Genomic DNA, 19,722 nt, shown 5'->3' with positions numbered 1-19,722 from the left:
GTATTAGATACACGGCTCTGCAGACAGTATCACACAGGAGTATTAGATACACGGCTCTGCAGACAGTATCACACAGGATAGGATTAGATACACAGCCGTGCAGACATCACACAGGATAGGATTAGATACATAGCTGAGCAGACAGTATCACACAATAGGATTAGATACACAACCCTGCAGACAGTATCACACGATAGGATTAGATACACAACCCTGCAGACAGTATTACACGATAGGATTAAATACACAGCTCAGCAGACCGTATCACACAGGAGAGGATTAGATACACAGCCCTACAGGCAGTATCAGACAACATAGGATTAGATACACGGCTCAGCAGCCAGTATCACACGACAGGATTAGATACACAGCCGTACAGACAGTATCACTGGTACACACAGGTACTCACATGCAGTGGCGCGCGTGTGTACACACACACACACACACACACACACACACACACCCCTGATGGGGACCTTGTGCCACACACACACACACACACAATCACCCCTGATGGGGACCTTGTGCTACACACACACACACACACACAATCACCCCTTGTGCCACACACACACACACACAATCACCCCTTGTGCCACACACACACACACAATCACCCCTGATGGGGACCTTGTGCTACACATATGTCACGGGCGGAGGAGGGGACGCTGCGCTCACCCACTGCTCGGGTCCGGCTGCTCTGCTGCTGCTGGTCGGTGGCTCGAGCGGTGGGCCGGATCTTGGGGACTCGAGTGGCGTTCCTCGCCCGTGAGTGAAAGGGGGGGGGGGTTTGTTGGTTTAGGGATATTGTCCGTGACACCACCCACGGTTGTGGTGAGGTTGTGACACCACCGCTGCTCTGGACGGGGATCCCGGGAGCGATGACAGGGAGCAGCTTGGATGTTGTTTCTCCCCTCCGTGGGAAGGGGGGTTGGTTGTCCCGGGGCCCGGTGAGGGGTAGGGATGGATGGCGGGTTACGGGGCCTGATGAGGTGCAGGGTCACGGGGGCAGCGCGATTGCTCACTCAGCCAATGACGAATGCAAAGTCTCCGGTAAAACAAACGGCTGGATGGACGGGTCCCACAGACGGCTGCGGTGTTTTTCCCCTGACCCCAGGTTGGTAGTGTAAGTCCTTTCCTGCACCTTCGTGTACGCTCTTCCTGCGCTCCGGTTTACAGCTGGCTCCCCGGTTCGGTACCGGATGGGCCACTAACCTGTCCCAGCTACCTACGGTTCCACCAAGACTGTCTTCCCGGCTCCTGCAGACGGCCACTACCGTCTGCCTCACTGGCTACACGAGGGACCTAGGCTCCAACCTAGGCCCCAGTCTGCCTCTCTGCAGACCTCCTCTCTTCCTCTGCCTGGACTTGTCTGAGCTGGTTTTTGCCTCAGGCCAGCTAGACTCCTCGGTGGGCGTGCCTATCTGCCTGACTCCGCCCACCTGGTGTGTCTGAACCCAAGGGAAGAAATCAGGTCTCACTGGGGATGACTGCTGTGAACGGGGGTGTGTGTGTGTGTGTGTGTGTTGTTACCTGTGGCCCCTGGCTTGTCCAGGGCGCCACACACACACACACACACACAATCACCCCTGATGGGGACCTTGTGCTACACACACGCACACAATCACCCCTGATGGGGACCTTGTGCCACACACACACACCTTTCACATCATTCCTCTCTGTGACCTCCGGTGGGTGCTCCAGGCAGCTGTGCTGCATGCCATCCTCCCCTGCGTCCGGCCGACATTTCACACATCCGATCGCATACACTCACACATCCGTTCGCATACACTCACACACACTCATGATATCGCACATACCTGTACAAACGCGCGCACAAACTCACAATATCCAGAGATAGCACATGCTTCCCATGTGATCCTCTCGCAGGTCCTGGAAGCTCACTGCACAGCGTCGCAACCGCCGACACACACTCACAATCACCCCTGATGGGGACCTTGTGACACACACACACACACACTCACACACAGCAGCGGCGGGCAGAGCTGGGGCAGCTGCGGCAGCGGGCAGAGTGGGGACTTGGAAGAACGGAGGGAGGGGGGTGTCATTGGAGACGGTAACGGAGGGGCAGCGGCAGTAGCTGGGGCAGAGCAGGGGCTGGGGAGAACGGAGGGATGCGGTCATCGGAGACAGTAACGAGGGGAGGGGAGGCGGCCCGTACTCACACATCCCGGTGGGTGACAGGGGTAAAGTGGAGCAAACAGCACACGCTGTGAGCTCCACAATAATGGCGCTGAACTCCTCCCTCTGTTGTGTTCTGGACAGCCCAGGGGGCGCGTCCAGGTCACAGCAGATGCCCACTGTAACGTACGTCATGGGGTTGGACCCCGACTATCAGAATCTATGCACAGGGGCTGCCATAAAGGAAGGAGTTACTGTCGTTACACACACGGCAAATCCAGCATGGCAGCCCCCAGTGCCTCCAGTAAAATTAGAATTACATAAAAACTAAATAAGCAGCGATTTTCATTTTGTATTAGAAATACTTGATTTCATAATCACTATTTTTAATACAAAAATAAAAAACCGCGACACCTTCCCTTTAAGGTGGTCACTTGCAAGTTGTTCTATTTGAATCTCCTATGAAGAGTGGCATCATGGACTTCTCAAAACAACTCTCAAATGATCTGAAAACAAAGATTATTCAACATAGTTGTTCAGGGGAAAGATACAAAAAGTTGTCTCAGAGATTTAAACTGTCAGTTTCCATTGTGAGGAACATAGTAAGAAAATGGAAGAACACAGGTACAGTTCTTGTTAAGCCCAGAAGTGGCAGGCCAAGAAAGCACTTGCTACCCACAGTAAAATTTGGTGGAGGTACCATCATGCTTTGGGGCTGTGTGGCCAATGCCAGCATCGGGAATCTTGTTAAAGTTGAGGGTCGCATGGATTCAACTCAGTATCAGCAGATTCTTGACAATAATGTGCAAGAATCAGTGACGAAGTTGAAGTTACGCAGGGGATGGATATTTCAGCAAGACAATGACCCAAAACACCGCTCCAAATCTACTCAGGCATTCATGCAGAGGAACAATTACAATGTTCTGGAATGGCCATCCCAGTCCCCAGACCTGAATATCATTGAAAATCTGTGGGATGATTTGAAGCATGCTGTCCATGCTCGGCGACCATCAAACTTAACTGAACTGGAATTGTTTTGTAAACAGGAATGGTCAAATATACCTTCATCCAGGATCTCATTAAAAGCTACAGGAAGCGACTAGAGGATGTTATTTTTGCAAAAGGAGGATCTATAAAATATTAATGTCACTTTTATGTTGAGGTGCCCATACTTTTGCACCGGTCAAATTTTGTTTAAATGCGGATTGCACATTTTCTGTTAGTACAATAAACCTCATTTCAATCCAGAAATATTACTGAGTCCATCTGTTATTAGATATGAAACTGAAATAGCTATTGCAAAAACCCAAATTGTTATAAAGAAAAAAGGTTAACATTAATAGGGGTGCCCAAACTTTTTCATATGACTGTATATTATTATTATTATTATAGATAGATGGATAGATAGACAGGCAGACCGATGTCAAACACATAATGTCCCACCTCCCTGCATATTCTAAGCTGGCAAGCTTTAGTGACTTTCATGTGGCACTAAAGGGTGCCTAGCCTTGTATTTAGCCAAAAAAAAAAAAATAATTTAAAAAAAAAAAAGCAACGTGGGGTCCCCCACATTTTTGATAGCCAGCTAGGGTAAAGCAGATGTGTGCAGCCTATAGACCACAGCTGGCAGCTTTACCTTGGCTGGGGATCCAATTTGGAGGGGCCCCAGATTCTTTTTTTATAATTATTTATAGATAGTTTAAAAAAAAAGTGCGGTTCCCTCCAAATTGCTTCACCAGCCAAGGTAAAGCAGAGCGCTGTGGTCTGGTATTCTCAGGGTGGGAAGATCCATAGTCATTGGCCTTTCCCAGCCTAAAAATAGCAGGCCGCAGCCGCCCCAGAAGTGGCGCATCCATTAGATGCGCCAATCCTGGCGCTTCACCCCAGCTCATCCCTTTGCCCTGGTGCGGTGGCAAACTGGGTAATAAATGGGGTTGATACCAGATGTGTAATGTCACCTGACATCAAGTCCAGCAGTTTGTGATGTCATGGCGTCTATCAGATACCCGACATCACCAACTGTCTAATACAAATAGAAAAAAAAATAGACGACAAAAAAAATATTTGAAATAACACTCCCCAACCATTCCCTCTTTCACCAATTTATTATAAAGGAAAAAAATCCCCTGTAATGGAAGTCCCACGACGACTCTGGACCTTCTAGAATATGGGGGGCACACTCGGTTAACGTATCCTCTATTTTCCAGGAGTGCAGACCCTCCATGTGAGGAGTGTGGGTGCAAAGAATCTGCACCTACCCTCCCCGGGTCACAGCAGCAGAGTGCATGCAGCCAGCACAGCCGTTCTCACCGAACACAGGAAGCTGAGCTCACAGCCGCGCTCTGCGCATGAGCCCAGCGTTTATTGTGCAGGAGGAGGGACGCGGGGGATCAACATGGTAAAAACACCGGGGGAACACCGGGAGATGGGGGAGGAGTATGGGGGGTGACTTAGCTGGACCTGGGGAGGAGTTTTCTGTTGCATGTGTCATGGTACATGCGACAGAAATCAGAGGAAGAGGGTGAATGCGGGCGGCGCGTTGGTGTGCGCCCTGCCATCTTGGATGAATCGGTAGGGGGAAAGGTACTCCAAAGTACCATAGAAGGTAGAGAGTGGGTCCAGATTCTGCTGGAGCCCCACACAATTAGCACAAACTCAATAGCATAGCATGGAAAAGAGAACATGAGTTTTTAAAGTGCAAAAAGTACAAATTTTTATTAGACAAAGTAGGGGTGAACATCCAATATATCAATAAAAACACATTAAAATTAATGACGGGTTAATCTCATACATGATAATCACATAGGCAATGGTGTACAAATACAAGACACATCAATATAGCACTGTCAGTTTTACAGGGAAAACACGTGGGCATTGTATGTCAATAAGCTGTCTCTCCAAGCATCAAACAGCCCATAAGCATTATAGCATAGTATTAAACATAGCCCATATTAGGTTAATGGCCCCGCTGAGACCCCTGCACAGGCAGACATAAACAGTACCTATGGTGGAAGTGGACACCAATTATAAGCCAAAGAGTGTAGAAATGAGGGGAACACCGTCAGCGAAGAGCCTCAAGATAACCTACGTAAGTTTCGATTTTGGTTAGTGGTAATCTTCATCAGGGGGGAGGCGTCCCGTGCCGCTCACTCCCGATAGCAGGCTTTAAATGTATGATGGTAATCATCACGGACCCGGAAGTCTCGCTACCGGCGATCGCGCCAGTGGGCCGGGCGGAGTCACGCGAGACGCCGGCCGTCACGTCACACTCGCGCATGTGCGGGAGCGAGGACGCGTCTCCAAGGCTCCCGCGCATGCGCACGACACTTAGACGGCCGCAGCTGCGCGCGCACGACCCTGGCACCAAGCGCGATCGCATGGAGACAGCCGTACGTCACAGCAACAGAGGTAATTACAGTCATCGGTCCCTATACATGTTATAAGCATCTTGTGATGTTCAGTGTTCATGAAGCATGTCAACGTCATGTAAAATAGTCCATCCTTTGATTTCTTTATGGGATAGAAAGATCTTAATTTTTCAGATGGCGGATCGTGTAGTTAATTTCTATGTCCTATTAACAAAAGGACATATAAGAATTACATACGCCTGAACTTCAGGGGGAGATGCACGAGCACATAATTAAAAGGTTAAAAGCCTTAAAAAGACAAAGGATGCAGGTAACGAAAGGATGGCAAATTCACAGAGTCTTCATATCATACAATTGAGTATCAGATATAATAAGATATGCATAGATGTGATTACATAGACCTGGCCTCTTCCTGGGCTATTGGGAGAAGCTAGTCTTTGCTGACGAGGGCTCCGGGCTTAGCGCCCATGTGCAGTGCTGGCTAAGATATATCGATGACATTTTGTTTGTGTGGCAGGGCACGATCGAGCAGCTCGACCAGTTCATGGGGCAGTTAAACATCAATAACTTTAATATCAAGCTCACTCACAAAAGTAGCAGATGTAGGGTAGATTTCCTTGATATCATGATCAAGGTGGATCAGGAGGGATCGATTCAGATGGATGTTTTCCGTAAGGAGACGTCCGTCAACGCATTATTACATGCCTCATCTGCCCATAACCCCTCAACGATTCGCGCCATCCCGACCGGTCAGTATTTGAGAATGAAACAGATTTGCTCTTCCAACAGTAGTTTTGAGGCTCAGTCGGCTGATCTCAGGGATCGATTCCGTGAAAGAGGCTACAGCGGCAGACGTATCAGGGCGGGCTACAATCGGGCCAAGAGGACCCCCCGGCTGCAGCTGCTCACGGATAACTCAAATAAACAGGCACAACGTAATGTCGCGGTGAGGTTCATTGGAGCATACAACCAGGAGTGGGAGACTATGCGCCACATTATGAAGAGGCACTGGCCGGTCCTTATGACTGATCCGACGCTAACTGAAATACTTGCCCCGAACGCTTCAATGACCTCTAGGAGAGCAAGAAATCTGAAGGACCTTTTGGTCCAGAGTCACTATGTTCCACCTCGAGCGAATCCATTTGGGTCTCGCGGACCTCCACATGGATGTTTTCCATGTGGTCACTGTGTGGCCTGCAGCAATGTCCTTCGGAGCAATATATTCAGTTCATCTGATGGATGGAAGCAATTCAACATCAAGCATTACATCACATGTGGAACCACATATGTGGTGTATTTCGCTACCTGCACGTGCCCCCTGACATACATAGGACTCACCTCCCGGGAGCTCTGCGTCAGGGTCAGGGAGCACGTGAGGGACATTGCTGCGGCCAAAACAGAGACAGATCCGACAATACTCAAAACACTGCCCAGGCACTTTAGGTCACACCACGCCTGTGATCCCTCTAAATTAAAGATAAGGGGAATTGATGTAGTAACGGGGGGGGGGGGGGGGATCAGGGGTGGTGATCTTAAGAAATGCCTGGTGCAGTGTGAGACCAAATGGATAGTGACTCTGGACACACTGATCCCTAAGGGTCTCAATGAATCAGTGAGCTATGCTCCGTTTTTATAAACATAACATGATACGGATTTTATATATATTGTGAGACTGTGACCGGGGTTATCTATGACGGCCGGTATGTCTCGCCCCGGTTGTGCTCACTCCATGATAGAAAGTAAATCCACTCTAGGGTTAATGCTGTTTCCCTACAGGCTGAAGGAAGGGTTAAATGAAAACAGGAACAAGGGCAGGTGTGCCGGGTGTGAGGGAGTGAACAGAACTCCCTGAGCTCTCTGCTGGAGAGGCACATGTATATTGTTGTGGACTTTTGTTTGGACATTAAACCGTGTGCTGTGAACCTTAATGCCTGGATCCCGTGTCTTCTGCTGCGCAGCCGACCACGCTACCTCACATATGGTGGAGAATCGGCGGGCATGCCAGCCCGGGGAGGTGTAGCTTCCATTTCTGGTGACCCGGTAGCACATGTCCTGGATTCAAGCGGCTATACTACAGCCCAAACCCGGCAACGCCATGGAGGACATACTAAAGCAGCTGGCTCAGGCTACTGCACAGCAACAACAGATGAATACACACCTGCTCCGGACGTTGGATCATCAGCAGCAACAGCACCAGCAATCCTTGAAATTGCAGGAACAGAGGCACCAAGAACAGATGGTCCTCCTGGCCAAGTCGATCCGTGCCGGACCGGCAGCAACAACCCCGGGACCGGGTGACGACGGCAGCGTCCGGAAAGCGGTGAGACAAGCGTTGCAAAAGATGACCCCGGGGGATGATGTGGAAGCGTTCCTGGCGGTGTTTGAGCGGGTGGCCGAGCGGGAAAAGCTGCCGACCCCCCAGTGGGCTGAGGTATTGTCGCCCTATCTGACGGGGGAACCCCAAAAAGCGTACCTGGACCTCTGTACCGAGGACGCCATTGACTATGTGACCCTGAAAGCCGAAATACTGGCTCGGTTGGGGGTGAATACCTATGTACGGGCTCAGCGGGTAAATCAGTGGTTCTATGAGGAAGCCAAACCCGTATGCTCCCAGGCCTATGACTTATTGCATCTTGTAAAAAAGTGGTTGCAGCCTGACACTCTGAGCCCGGCGCAAATGGTGGAAAGGGTAGTAGTGGATCGTTTTGTGCGCACTTTACCCGTCACCGTTCAACGGTGGGTAGGACAGGGTGACCCGAGTACCCTGGACCAATTAGTGTCCCTGGTAGAGCGGCATGTGGCTACGCAGGACTTGATACGGGACACTGAGACTTTGCGTACCGCCCGTCGGTCCGGCCCCTCCAAGCCTAGGGCCAAGGACCCACCGCTGACAACGGTGCAGGAGTCCCCTACCGTCCCGTCAGAGGCCGCGCCCGCCATTCCTGAGGTCCGGAAGGTTCTGTACCCTAAACGACAACCCGTCAAGGGGGTTTCCGTCCCCATTAGATGTTGGCGGTGCCAGCGGGTGGGACATATGGAAGCCCAGTGTCCACTCACCACGGAGCCCATGGATTGTGGGGTTACCCGGCGGGGTTCAATGTATGCTCAGGTGGTGTGTACCGCTGACCTGGTCTCCCCAAAGATGGAGCCCCACTTGTGCCAAATACAGGTGAATGGATGTCCGGTTACAGGATTGTTGGATTCCGGGAGCTTAGTGACCCTTGTGCGATCCACCTTGAGGGCTAAAGTAAAAGCCACAGGACGTACCGTGGGGGTGGTTTGCATACATGGGGACTGCCGAGACTATCCCACGGGGATTGTCACCATCACAGCACCTTGCGGTCAGGTGCAACATGAGGTGGGACTTCTTAACACTCTTCCTTATGATGTGATCCTAGGAAGGGATCTGCCCTATTTTTGGACTTTATGGAGGGGACCCCCTAAGTCCCCTCAGATATTGGTCAGTCCGGGACCTGAGCCCTACAATCCTGAATCCGGGACGCCTGCCGTAGGGGTCACCATGATAGGGACAGAGTGTGAACCCGATAGGTCACCCCTAGAGGTATTGGCAGGAGAGGCTGAAATGGTCGAGCCCATCCCGGAGTTGGAGGCGTCCCCGGATACGTTTGGGACAGCCCAACTCCAGGACCCTACGTTAATACATGCCCGGAGTCGGGTGACAGTAGTTGACGGGGTGGCACAGCTGCCCGGTGCCCAGGTAAGGTACCCCCATTTCGCTCTTAAGCAGGACTTACTCTACCGGGTAGATGAAATACGGGGCGTGGGGGTAGAACAGTTGGTGGTGCCCCAGCCGTATCGCTGGCGGGTCCTCGACTTGGCTCATAAACACCTGATGAGTGGCCACCTAGGGGTCAAGAAAACGCAGGAGCGAATATTGCAAAGGTTCTATTGGCCCGGGGTTTTTGGGGAGGTAAAACGGTTCTGCGAAACCTGCCCGGAGTGTCAGCTTACCGCACCCCTGACCCATTTTCGCAGTCCGTTGGTACCGTTACCCATTATAGAAGTCCCTTTTGAACGGATAGGGATGGATCTGGTGGGGCCCCTCGTAAAGTCCGCTCGAGGGCACCAACACATCCTAGTGATCGTTGACTATGCCACCCGGAATCCCGAGGCAATACCTCTCAGACATACTGCAGCAAAGCTTATAGCTCGGGAGTTGTTTTCTGTGTTCTGCCGGGTGGGGTTGCCCAAGGAGATCCTTACGGATCAGGGGACCCCATTCATGTCTAAAGTGACCAAAGAGCTATGCCGGCTACTCCAGATCAAGCAGTTGCGTACGTCTGTGTATCATCCTCAAACGGACGGTTTAGTCGAGCGTTTCAATAAAACCCTGAAAACCATGCTCAAAAGGGTGATTTCAAAAGACGGGAAAGACTGGGATATGATGCTTCCCTATTTGATGTTTGCCATCCGTGAGGTGCCACAGGCATCCACGGGGTTTTCGCCTTTTGAATTGTTATACGGGCGACATCCCCGGGGATTGTTGGACCTGGCAAAGGAAACATGGGAGCAAGAGCCCACCCCCCATAAAAGTGTGATTGAACACATTTTAGGAATGCAGAACCGCATAAGCGCGGTCATGCCAATTGTGAAGGAGCATTTACAGGAGGCTCAGGCCGCGCAAAGCGGCCGCTACAATAGACAAGCCACCGTGCGGACCTTTAAACCCGGGGATCGGGTGTTGGTATTAATCCCCACGGCGGAGAGTAAATTCCTGGCTCAGTGGCAAGGCCCCTACGAGATAAAGGAAAGAGTCGGGGTGGTCAACTATAAGGTATTGCAGCCCGGTAGGCGGAAACCTGAACAAATATACCATGTCAACCTATTAAAACCTTGGCAGGAACGGGAAAGCCTGATGGCTGTTTTTTCCCCATCTCCCTCCTCTTCGGGTCGTTCACCTCCGGCTCCAGCGACCTCCGGAGAGGACGAACCGGAAGTAAGGATTGGAGAAGCCCTCAACAAGACTCAGAGGCGAGAGGCCAGACGGTTGGTTCAGCAGAACCCCGATGTCTTCTCCGAGCTGCCCGGTAGGACCAGTCTGATACGACATGATATTGTCACCGAGCCCCACCTGAAGGTACGCCTGAAGTCATACCGGGTACCGGAGACTCGACGACAAGCCATATCGGAGGAAGTAAAGACAATGTTACGCCTGGGGGTCATCAAAAAATCCCGGAGTGAATGGGCTAGTCCGATTGTCCTAATACCAAAACCCGATGGCTCCTTAAGGTTCTGCAATGACTTTAGGAGATTGAACGAAATATCCAAGTTCGATCTCTACCCCATGCCCCGGGTGGATGAGCTGATTGATAGGCTGGGACAGGCGCGATATTTTACCACGCTCGACCTGACCAAGGGGTACTGGCAGGTGCCACTGACGGAGTCCGCCAAGGAGAAAACCGCTTTTGTTACGCCGGAGGGTCTCTTCCACTATGTTGTCTTGCCTTTTGGGTTGCATGGCGCTCCGGCCACGTTCCAGAGGTTGATGGACTTAGTGCTGGAACCCCACCAGGCGTATGCATCAGCGTACCTTGATGACATCATTATTTACAGCTCCGATTGGCAGACCCACTTGGAACAGGTACAAGCGGTGGTGGACGCGCTTCGAACAGCCGGATTGACAGCCAATCCCAAGAAATGTGCGTTGGGACTCACGGAAGCCCGCTACTTGGGCTACGTGATAGGCCAAGGAGTGATTAAGCCCCAAATTAACAAGGTTGAGGCGATCCAGAAGTGGCCTAGACCCCTGACCACGAAGCAGGTTAGGGCCTTCCTGGGTATCGTGGGGTACTACAGGAGGTTTGTAAAGGATTTTGCGGGACTATCAGCCCCCTTGACGGACCTTCTCAAAGGCAAGAAGTCCGTCATGGTGCGCTGGACTCCGCAGGCCGAGGACTCCTTCCGGGCCCTGAAGGGGGTCCTGTGCGGACAGCCCGTTCTCGTACACCCTGATTTCCGGAAGGAGTTCATAGTACAGACTGACGCCTCAGAGGTCGGCCTGGGGGCAGTGTTGTCTCAGGTGGTTCAGGGGGAGGAACACCCCGTCACCTTCTTAAGTAGGAAGCTCACCCCTCCCGAGCGGAATTATAGCGTAGTGGAGAAGGAGTGCCTGGCGATCAAGTGGGCCTTGGAGTCCCTACGCTATTACCTGCTGGGACGGCAGTTTCACTTGGTGACGGATCACTCTCCACTGGTCTGGATGAGGTCCGCCAAGGAACGGAATGCCCGGGTTACCCGGTGGTTCCTTTCTCTGCAGAACTTCCGGTTTACGGTTGAACATAGGGCCGGTGGGTTGCAGGGCAACGCCGATGCCTTGTCCCGCGGCCCGTGTTTGATGGCGGGAGTTCAACCCCGCACGCTTGAACTGAGGGGGGGGGTATGTGAGACTGTGACCGGGGTTATCTATGACGGCCGGTATGTCTCGCCCCGGTTGTGCTCACTCCATGATAGAAAGTAAATCCACTCTAGGGTTAATGCTGTTTCCCTACAGGCTGAAGGAAGGGTTAAATGGAAACAGGAACAAGGGCAGGTGTGCCGGGTGTGAGGGAGTGAACAGAACTCCCTGAGCTCTCTGCTGGAGAGGCACATGTATATTGTTGTGGACTTTTGTTTGGACATTAAACCGTGTGCTGTGAACCTTAATGCCTGGATCCCGTGTCTTCTGCTGCGCAGCCGACCACGCTACCTCACAATATATATCTATATATATAATTGCCTTATTCTGTCTGTCTGTCTGTCATGCTCCAAAATTGTGTCACCGTGACATGTCCTTACGGTGACACAAAGCTGATTGGCCGCTGGGTTCACCATGGCCCCGCCCCCCCCACACGGATTGGCCTCTCGCCCCGGCTGCGCCCCCACACGGATTGGCCAGCCGCTCGCCCAGGCTCTGCCCCCCCCACAGATTGGCCTCTCGCCCCGGCACCCTGCAGGCATTGGCAACGCGCCCACGCCACGCCCCGCCCCCCTCACGCAATAGACGTTAGCTCTCGCCCCCCCCCCCCCCGCATTGCCCGAACTGACACGGTCACGGAGCCACGAATCCCAGGTGAGTACTGTACTCCCCCCCCCTTTCCCCCCTCACCAACGGGAGCCCACATCAGCGTACGCCGCCGCCTTATGCTGGTGTTGGCTCCCGTGCGAGCGGGGGACGTGTTGCGCTGGTAACCATGCTTGCATAGTTACCAGTAAATCAAGGTCCTGCAGCGGCGGGACTTCCACACGCACAAACATAACAGCACACACACACGCATACACACACACATCAGATCGCACTCACTCTCACACACACCTCACACACACCTCACACACACCTCACACACACCTCACACACACCTCACACACACATCGCATCCACATACTCACAGCATCCGGCGATATCGCTTGCTTCTCGGCCTCGATACTGTGCTGTTGTGATCTTCCAGGACCTGACGGAGGATCACATGGCCAGAGGCATGTGGTATGTCCGGATGTTGTGAGTATCAGCGCGTATGTGCAATATCGTCAGTGTCTGTGTGTGTGAGTGGATGCGATCGGGTGTGTGTGAGTGGATGCGATCGGGTGTGTGTGAGTGGACGCGATCGGATGTGTGTGAGTGGATGCGATCGGGTGTGTGTGAGTGGATGCGATCGGGTGTGTGAGTGTCGGCAGAGGAGCACGGCGTGCTGGAGGAGGCTGGGAGCAGAGAGGCTGATGATGGGGGAGGCTGGGAGGGGGAGGCTGATGCTGGGGGAGGCTGGGACGAGGGAGGCTGATGCTGGTGGAGGCTGATGCTTGGGGAGGCTGATGCTGGGGGAGGCTGGAAGGAGAGAGGCTAATGCTGGTGGAGGCTGATGCTTGGGGAGGCTGATGCTGGGGGAGACTGGGAGGGGAAGGCTGATGCTGAGGGAGGCTGGGAGGAAGGAGGCTGGGAGGAGAGAGGCTGATCCTGGGGAAGGCTGGGAACGGGAGGCTGATGCTGATGGAGGCTGGAAGGAGTGAGGCTGATGCTGGGGGAGGCTGGAAGGAAAGAGGCTGATGCTGGTGGAGGCTGATGCTTGGGGAGGCTGATGCTGGGGGAGACTGGGAGCGGAAGGCTGATGCTGAGGGAGGCTGGGAGGGGGAGGCTGGGAGGAAGGAGGCTGGGAGGAAGGAGGCTGGGAGGAGAGAGGCTGAACCTGGGGAAGGCTGGGAAGGGGAGGCTGATGCTGGGGGAGGCTGGAAGGAGAGAGGCTGATGCTGGTGGAGGCTGATGCTTGGGGAGGCTGATGCTGGGGGAGACTGGGAGCGGAAGGCTGATGCTGAGGGAGGCTGGGAGGAAGGAGGCTGGGAGGAGAGAGGCTGATCCTCGGGAAGGCTGGGAAGGGGAGGCTGATGCTGAGGGAAGCTGGAAGGAGAGAGGCTGATGCTGGGGGAGGCTGGAAGGAGAGAGGCTGAGGCTGGGAGGAGAGACGCTGATGCTGGGGAAGGCTGATGCTGAGGGAGGCTGGGAGGGGAAAGCTGATGCTGGGGAAGGCTGGGAGGACGGAGGCTGGGAGGAGAGAGGCTGATCCTGGGGAAGGCTGGGAGAGGGAGGCTGATGCTGGAGGAGGCTGGAAGGAAAGAGGCTGATGCTGGCGGAGGCTGATGCTGGGGGAGGCTGGAAGGAGAGAGTCTGATGCTGGTGGAGGCTGATGCTTGGGGAGGCTGGGAGAGGGAGGCTGATGCTGAGGGAGGCTGGGAGGAGGGAGGCTGGGAGAGGTAGGCTGAGAGAAGAGAAGCTGATGCTGGGGGAGGCTGATGCTGGGGGAGGCTGGGAGAGGGAGGCTGATGCTGGGGGAGGGTGGGAGGAGGGAGGCTGGGAGGAGAGAGGCTGATGCTGGGGAAGGCTGGGAGGAGAGAGGCTGATGCTGGGGACAGAGAGGAGAGGCTCATGCTAGGATGAGAGAGGCTGATGCTGGGAGGAGAGAGGCTGATGCTGGGAGGAGAGAGGCTGATGCTGGGGGCAGAGAAGCTGATGCTGGGGGCAGAGAGGCTGATGCTGGTGCAGCATGGGGGATGGAGCACGATGGGGGGTGCGCAGCATCGGGGATGGAGCATGATGGGGGGGTGCGCAGCATCGGGGATGGAGCACGATGGGGAGTTCACAGCATGGGGGATGGAGCACGTTTGGGAGTGCGCAGCATGGCGGGTGGAGCACGTTTGGGAGTGCGCAGCATGGGAGATGGAGCACGATAGGGGGTGCGCAGCATAGGGGATGGAGCACGATGGGGAGTGCGCTGCATGGGGGATGGAGCACGATGGGGAGTGCGGAGTATGGCGGATGGAGCACGTTTGGGAGTGCGCAGCATGGCGGATGGAGCACGTTTGGGAGTGCGCAGCATGGCGGATGGAGCACGTTTGGGAGTGCGCAGCATGGGAGATGGAGCACGATGGGGGGTGCGCAGCATAGGGGATGGAGCACGATGGGGAGTGCGCTGCATGGGGGGATGGAGCACGATGGGGAGTGCGCTGCATGGGGGATGGAGCACGTTTGGGAGTGCGCACCTCCCCCCAAAACACACACACACACACACGCACACGCGCACTGGACAACACACCACACACCACACATCACACACACACACACACACTGGGAACCACAAACAACTGCCCTACACAGACACCCACACACACAGACAACGCTGCGCACACACAGCACCCAACACACAAACACCGCGGCACACACAAATATACGCACATACCGCACAACACACACATTGCACAAAACATACCTCCCCCCAAAACACACCACACACACACAAACCGCGCAACACACACACAACGCTACAGACACAGCGCTCCACAAACAACGCAACACACGCAACACACATACAACACCGCTCTCACCCCCCGTCACACCCAGACAACACCCAGAACATGTACAGCCCCTACACAAACACTTGGTAACTACACACAACAACATCTATATATATATATATATATATATATATATATATAACAAAAATCATACATGAACTACACAATACGTAAATTCTAGAATACCCGATGCGTAGAATCGGGCCACCTTCTAGTATATATATATATATATATATATATATATATATATATATATATATACATATATATGTATATGTACACTTGCTCTCCTGGAGACCATTGACCTCCACAGTATCTGGTCTATGTAATCATATCTATGCATATCTTATTATATGTGATACTCAATTGTATGATATGAAGACTCTGTGAATTTGACATCCTTTCGTTCCCTGCATCCTTTGTCTTTTTAAGTCTTTTAACCTTTTAATTATGTGCTCGTGCATCTCCCCCTGAAGTTCAGGCGTATGTAATTCTTACATGTCCTTTTGTTAATAGGACATAGAAATACACGATCCGCCATCTGAAAAATTAAGATCTTTCTGTCCCATAAAGAAATCCAAGGATGGACTATTTTACATGACGTTGTCATGCTTCATGAACACTGAACATCACAAGATGCTTATTACATGTATAGGGACCGATGACTGTAATTATCTCTGTTGCTGTGACGTACGGCTGTCACCGTGCGATCGCATTTGGTGCCAGGGTCGTGCGCGCGCAGCCATGGCCGTCTAAGTGTCGCGCGGGAGCCTTGGAAACGCGTCCTCGCTCCCGCGCATGCGCGAGTGTGACGTGACGGCCGACGTCTCGCGTGACTCCGCCCGGCGCACTGGCGCGATCGCCGGTAGCGAGACTTCCGGGTCCGTGATGGGCTATGTTTAATACTATGCTATAATGCTTATGGGCTGTTTGATGCTTGGAGAGACAGCTTATTGACATACAATGCCCACGTGTTTTCCCTGTAAAACTGACAGTGCTATATTGATGTGTCTTGTATTTGTACACCATTGCCTATGTGATTATCATGTATGAGATTAACCCGTCATTAATTTTAATGTGTTTTTATTGATATATTGGATGTTCACCCCTACTTTGTCTAATAACAATTTGTACTTTTTGCACTTTAAAAACTCATGTTCTCTTTTCCATGCTATGAATCGGGAGGGGGCAGAAATGCAGTCAGGCACCTTCTTCAGGCTGTGTCCATACTGTTTCTGCCTTTTCCCATCCATTTCAGCCTCTTCCTCAGTCACCACAGCTCACCGACGGGTCCAACATGAAATTATTCTGGTTTCCCTTAGACTTGCATTGGGGGTCGAATATTCGCCAATACTCGAATAGCGGACAGGTATTCGCCGGATATTCGATGAAGTGAATAATAGGGTATTCGATCATCCCTAATTATTACCATTTTACAGTTCAAAAGTGGAAGCAAAAAATGTCTTGATATCAGAAGTATGGGCTGCAAACGGGTATCACTAAAATATCCACTAAAGTCCCAATGATTTGTTATGGTTTTCCACTCTGTCTGCAAAAAATGTCAACCCCCTGTGATTTTTTTTTTTACAAGTTGTCCAGAAAGAAAAAAATCAAATTGACAACCGTGCTTTAGTGACTTGGAAATATCTTTCCTCTGCTGCATGTATGCACTTGTAATGATCTGACATATTTCTGGTGCAGTCGTCTGGCATACTTTAAACATTGTTTTTCAGAGTGGAACAGGGAAGAGTGAATGGCCCAGATAACATCTGCAGACGACTTGTGTAACTTCCATAGTAACATTTCTGCTTACCAGAATCCAGAACATAAAGTGTATTGCAGAATGTTACCAAGTCTTTGGGTTTTTTTTTTTGAGAATTTGCATTGCTCTCTTCATTCATAGCACACAAATGACTAAAATATACTTGATAGTGTGTTGTTATAATGTCTTTTGAGATATTTCTATAGACAGAGGTGGATCAGTCACTGGCGATGGATAACAAGTCTGAAGATCTGAAGATGCGCAAATGTTTCACCAACTATAAGAAAGCTGCTGATAGCTGTCATTTCATTAAAGAGTAAAAAGTATGCTAAAGCTTAAAGAAAATAACAATGTATTGTAGAACTGCCTAATGTAAATCATATAAGCACAAGAGAAACATCTACTTCTCTATAACCCGGGCTCTGGCAGCCTGGTGGCTTAGTGGTTAGTAGTACTACTGCCTAACAGTGCTGGGGTCCTAAGGACCTCATTGTGATGGTCCATACATGTGACCATATTACGTCTCCGCACTGTTTACAGCCATATTGTGATATATATATAGAGAGGTTAGTGGGGCCCCACTTCACATCTGATTACTCATAATGGCATACAAGTACAAAGTTTTTATTTGTAGGAATCCAAAAATAATAAGTAAACAGTGACGTTGTATAGAGGTGTTCTCCAGTATTGGGCACACATGGAGCGTTATGGTATGTTCATGTATAATAATTATTGAATGTTCTCAGTGAGAGGAACAAAATTATAATCTTGTGATACCTTTTAATGGCTAACTAAAATAAAATAAAGTGATGTTACAAAGCAAGCTTTCGAGACATCTCAGGTCCCTTCATATGACATGGTATGACAAAATATCTGAAGAAACACAAATATATACACAAACAGAGCAGAGGGATGGCAGAAAAAAAGACATTTAAATAAACAAACACAGCTTAGAAAGTGAATCCTTAATTAGCTTTGATTAGTGGTGTGAGAGTTTTATTGTCCCAATATCCATGTAGGATCAGAGGTCTGATGAGTCTCTGGAATGACTCCTCAGATTTTGTAATGGGCCATGAATCCTCCTGACAGATTGAGTCCTGTAGTCAATATACTGGTCCAAAATGGTGTTGCGGCAAGGAGGAGGTGTCCAGTCAGATAATATATAGATAGTATAATAATATAACCTAAATGGACCTTCCTGTATAAGGCCGACTTCTTCTTCTATTCTGTGACCTCTCAGGACAGTGGGTCCACTTTTGACCCCTCGATAAATGTATATTTTCATGTAGACCCTACTATAACAGACATTTAGACTATACACCAGCATTTTCCATCTTACGGCAGGAAGGACAGTGAATATTTATGTTCTGACTCCAGAATAAACTGCTCCTTGTTCTTGGACTGCGGAGGGATGAGGGCGGCCTCATAGCCCAGGCTTCAGGCTTGTTATTGGTGAAGCCAGCGCAGCCAGCTGTAGGAGGGCCGAGCCCCCCATCCCAGATGGGACAGTAAGTCTTCTGTCTGCTCACAGCTGCCTGCATCCCACACTGCATTCTGTGTAGACGTGGTACAGGGAGGGGAGAGCACAGAAAGGGCTGCATGTCTGTGGATACAAGGTAAAGGGCAATGCTTCACATCTGGGGTGCACCTACAAGGTGGGCAGGAGACATCAATAGGGGGAACTTTGTCTTTTCACCACTAGGTCATAATGAGAAGTTTTCCCCTCTTCGCTGTTGTTATACACTTGTAATCATACAGCCAGATATGACCATACAGGTATCCGCACCTCCCAGCCCCCACGTCATACTGTACAATGGGGTGTGAGACATTGTCGCTTTATTCCCCACTGATTCCTCATGGTGAGGGTGTGCATATTCCAGCATGGTGGGCTCCCACAGCTCCGGTTAGTGTGGCGGGTGGAATACAGCTATCCCTTTTATAATGACGCACAGTATAACTTTACATTCCTTTGTACTTTGTGCCACGTTAGCTGCTTCCTCCACCCAAATTCCTGCTAAACTTCCCTTCCTGCAAAGTCTGTCATTAATCGAACAGGTTGGTTAATATTTTCAAGAGTAAATCTACCAGAAAAGAACCACAGTACAGCAAATGGCCATTTAAGCTAAAAAACAACTGGGATAAACAGGAGACGGGCATTAGTCATTTTTTTTATGAGCAATAAGTGATCCATAAAGCAATCAGACTTTGTATTTTAGGTCTCGTTAAGTGTATGGTATTGTCTTCTGTTTCTTATGAATATCACTTAAGTCTAGCTCCATGAAGAGACTTCTTAATCCATTGTGGTCTTTCAGTTTGTCCTCATCGCTTCTGACTATATAAACCGAAGTTTGTCCAGAAAGTGGCGTCTTGTGACGCAGTCTTCAGTTTAACTTACACACGGTTCATGTTTGCGTTTGTTAGCGCTTGAGACCCTCACCATAGACTATGGCTGAGAAATAATTGGATGTGAGGACGGAGTTGTGTGGATGGCTCTCCTAATGTGATTTCCATTTCATGTTATCTCCTGATGTTCCTTCTTTATGAGTTTTCCTCCTACACATGAAGAAATATCTGTCATGTACTGACCAAACAGGGTCATAGCTATTTTACAAT

General features: G+C 50.9%; 1 protein-coding gene across 1 annotated transcript in view; it reads left to right on the top strand.

Annotated features, from left to right (window-relative positions):
* The first annotated feature begins 18,649 nt into the window (after positions 1–18,649).
* PHLDB1 (pleckstrin homology like domain family B member 1) overlaps positions 18,650–19,722 on the top strand; it is a 365,610-nt gene continuing 364,537 nt past the window's right edge. Inside the window, exon 1 of the mRNA XM_075328263.1 lies at positions 18,650–18,725. The gene's annotated coding sequence lies outside the window, so the exon portion shown is untranslated. The remainder of the gene's footprint in view (positions 18,726–19,722) is intronic.

Source organism: Anomaloglossus baeobatrachus, chromosome 11, assembly GCF_048569485.1.
Source record: "Anomaloglossus baeobatrachus isolate aAnoBae1 chromosome 11, aAnoBae1.hap1, whole genome shotgun sequence".
In the NCBI taxonomy this organism is placed as follows: domain Eukaryota; kingdom Metazoa; phylum Chordata; class Amphibia; order Anura; family Aromobatidae; genus Anomaloglossus; species Anomaloglossus baeobatrachus.
Note: the sequence above shows the minus strand (reverse complement) of the source record. Positions and strands in the feature narration are given on the sequence as shown.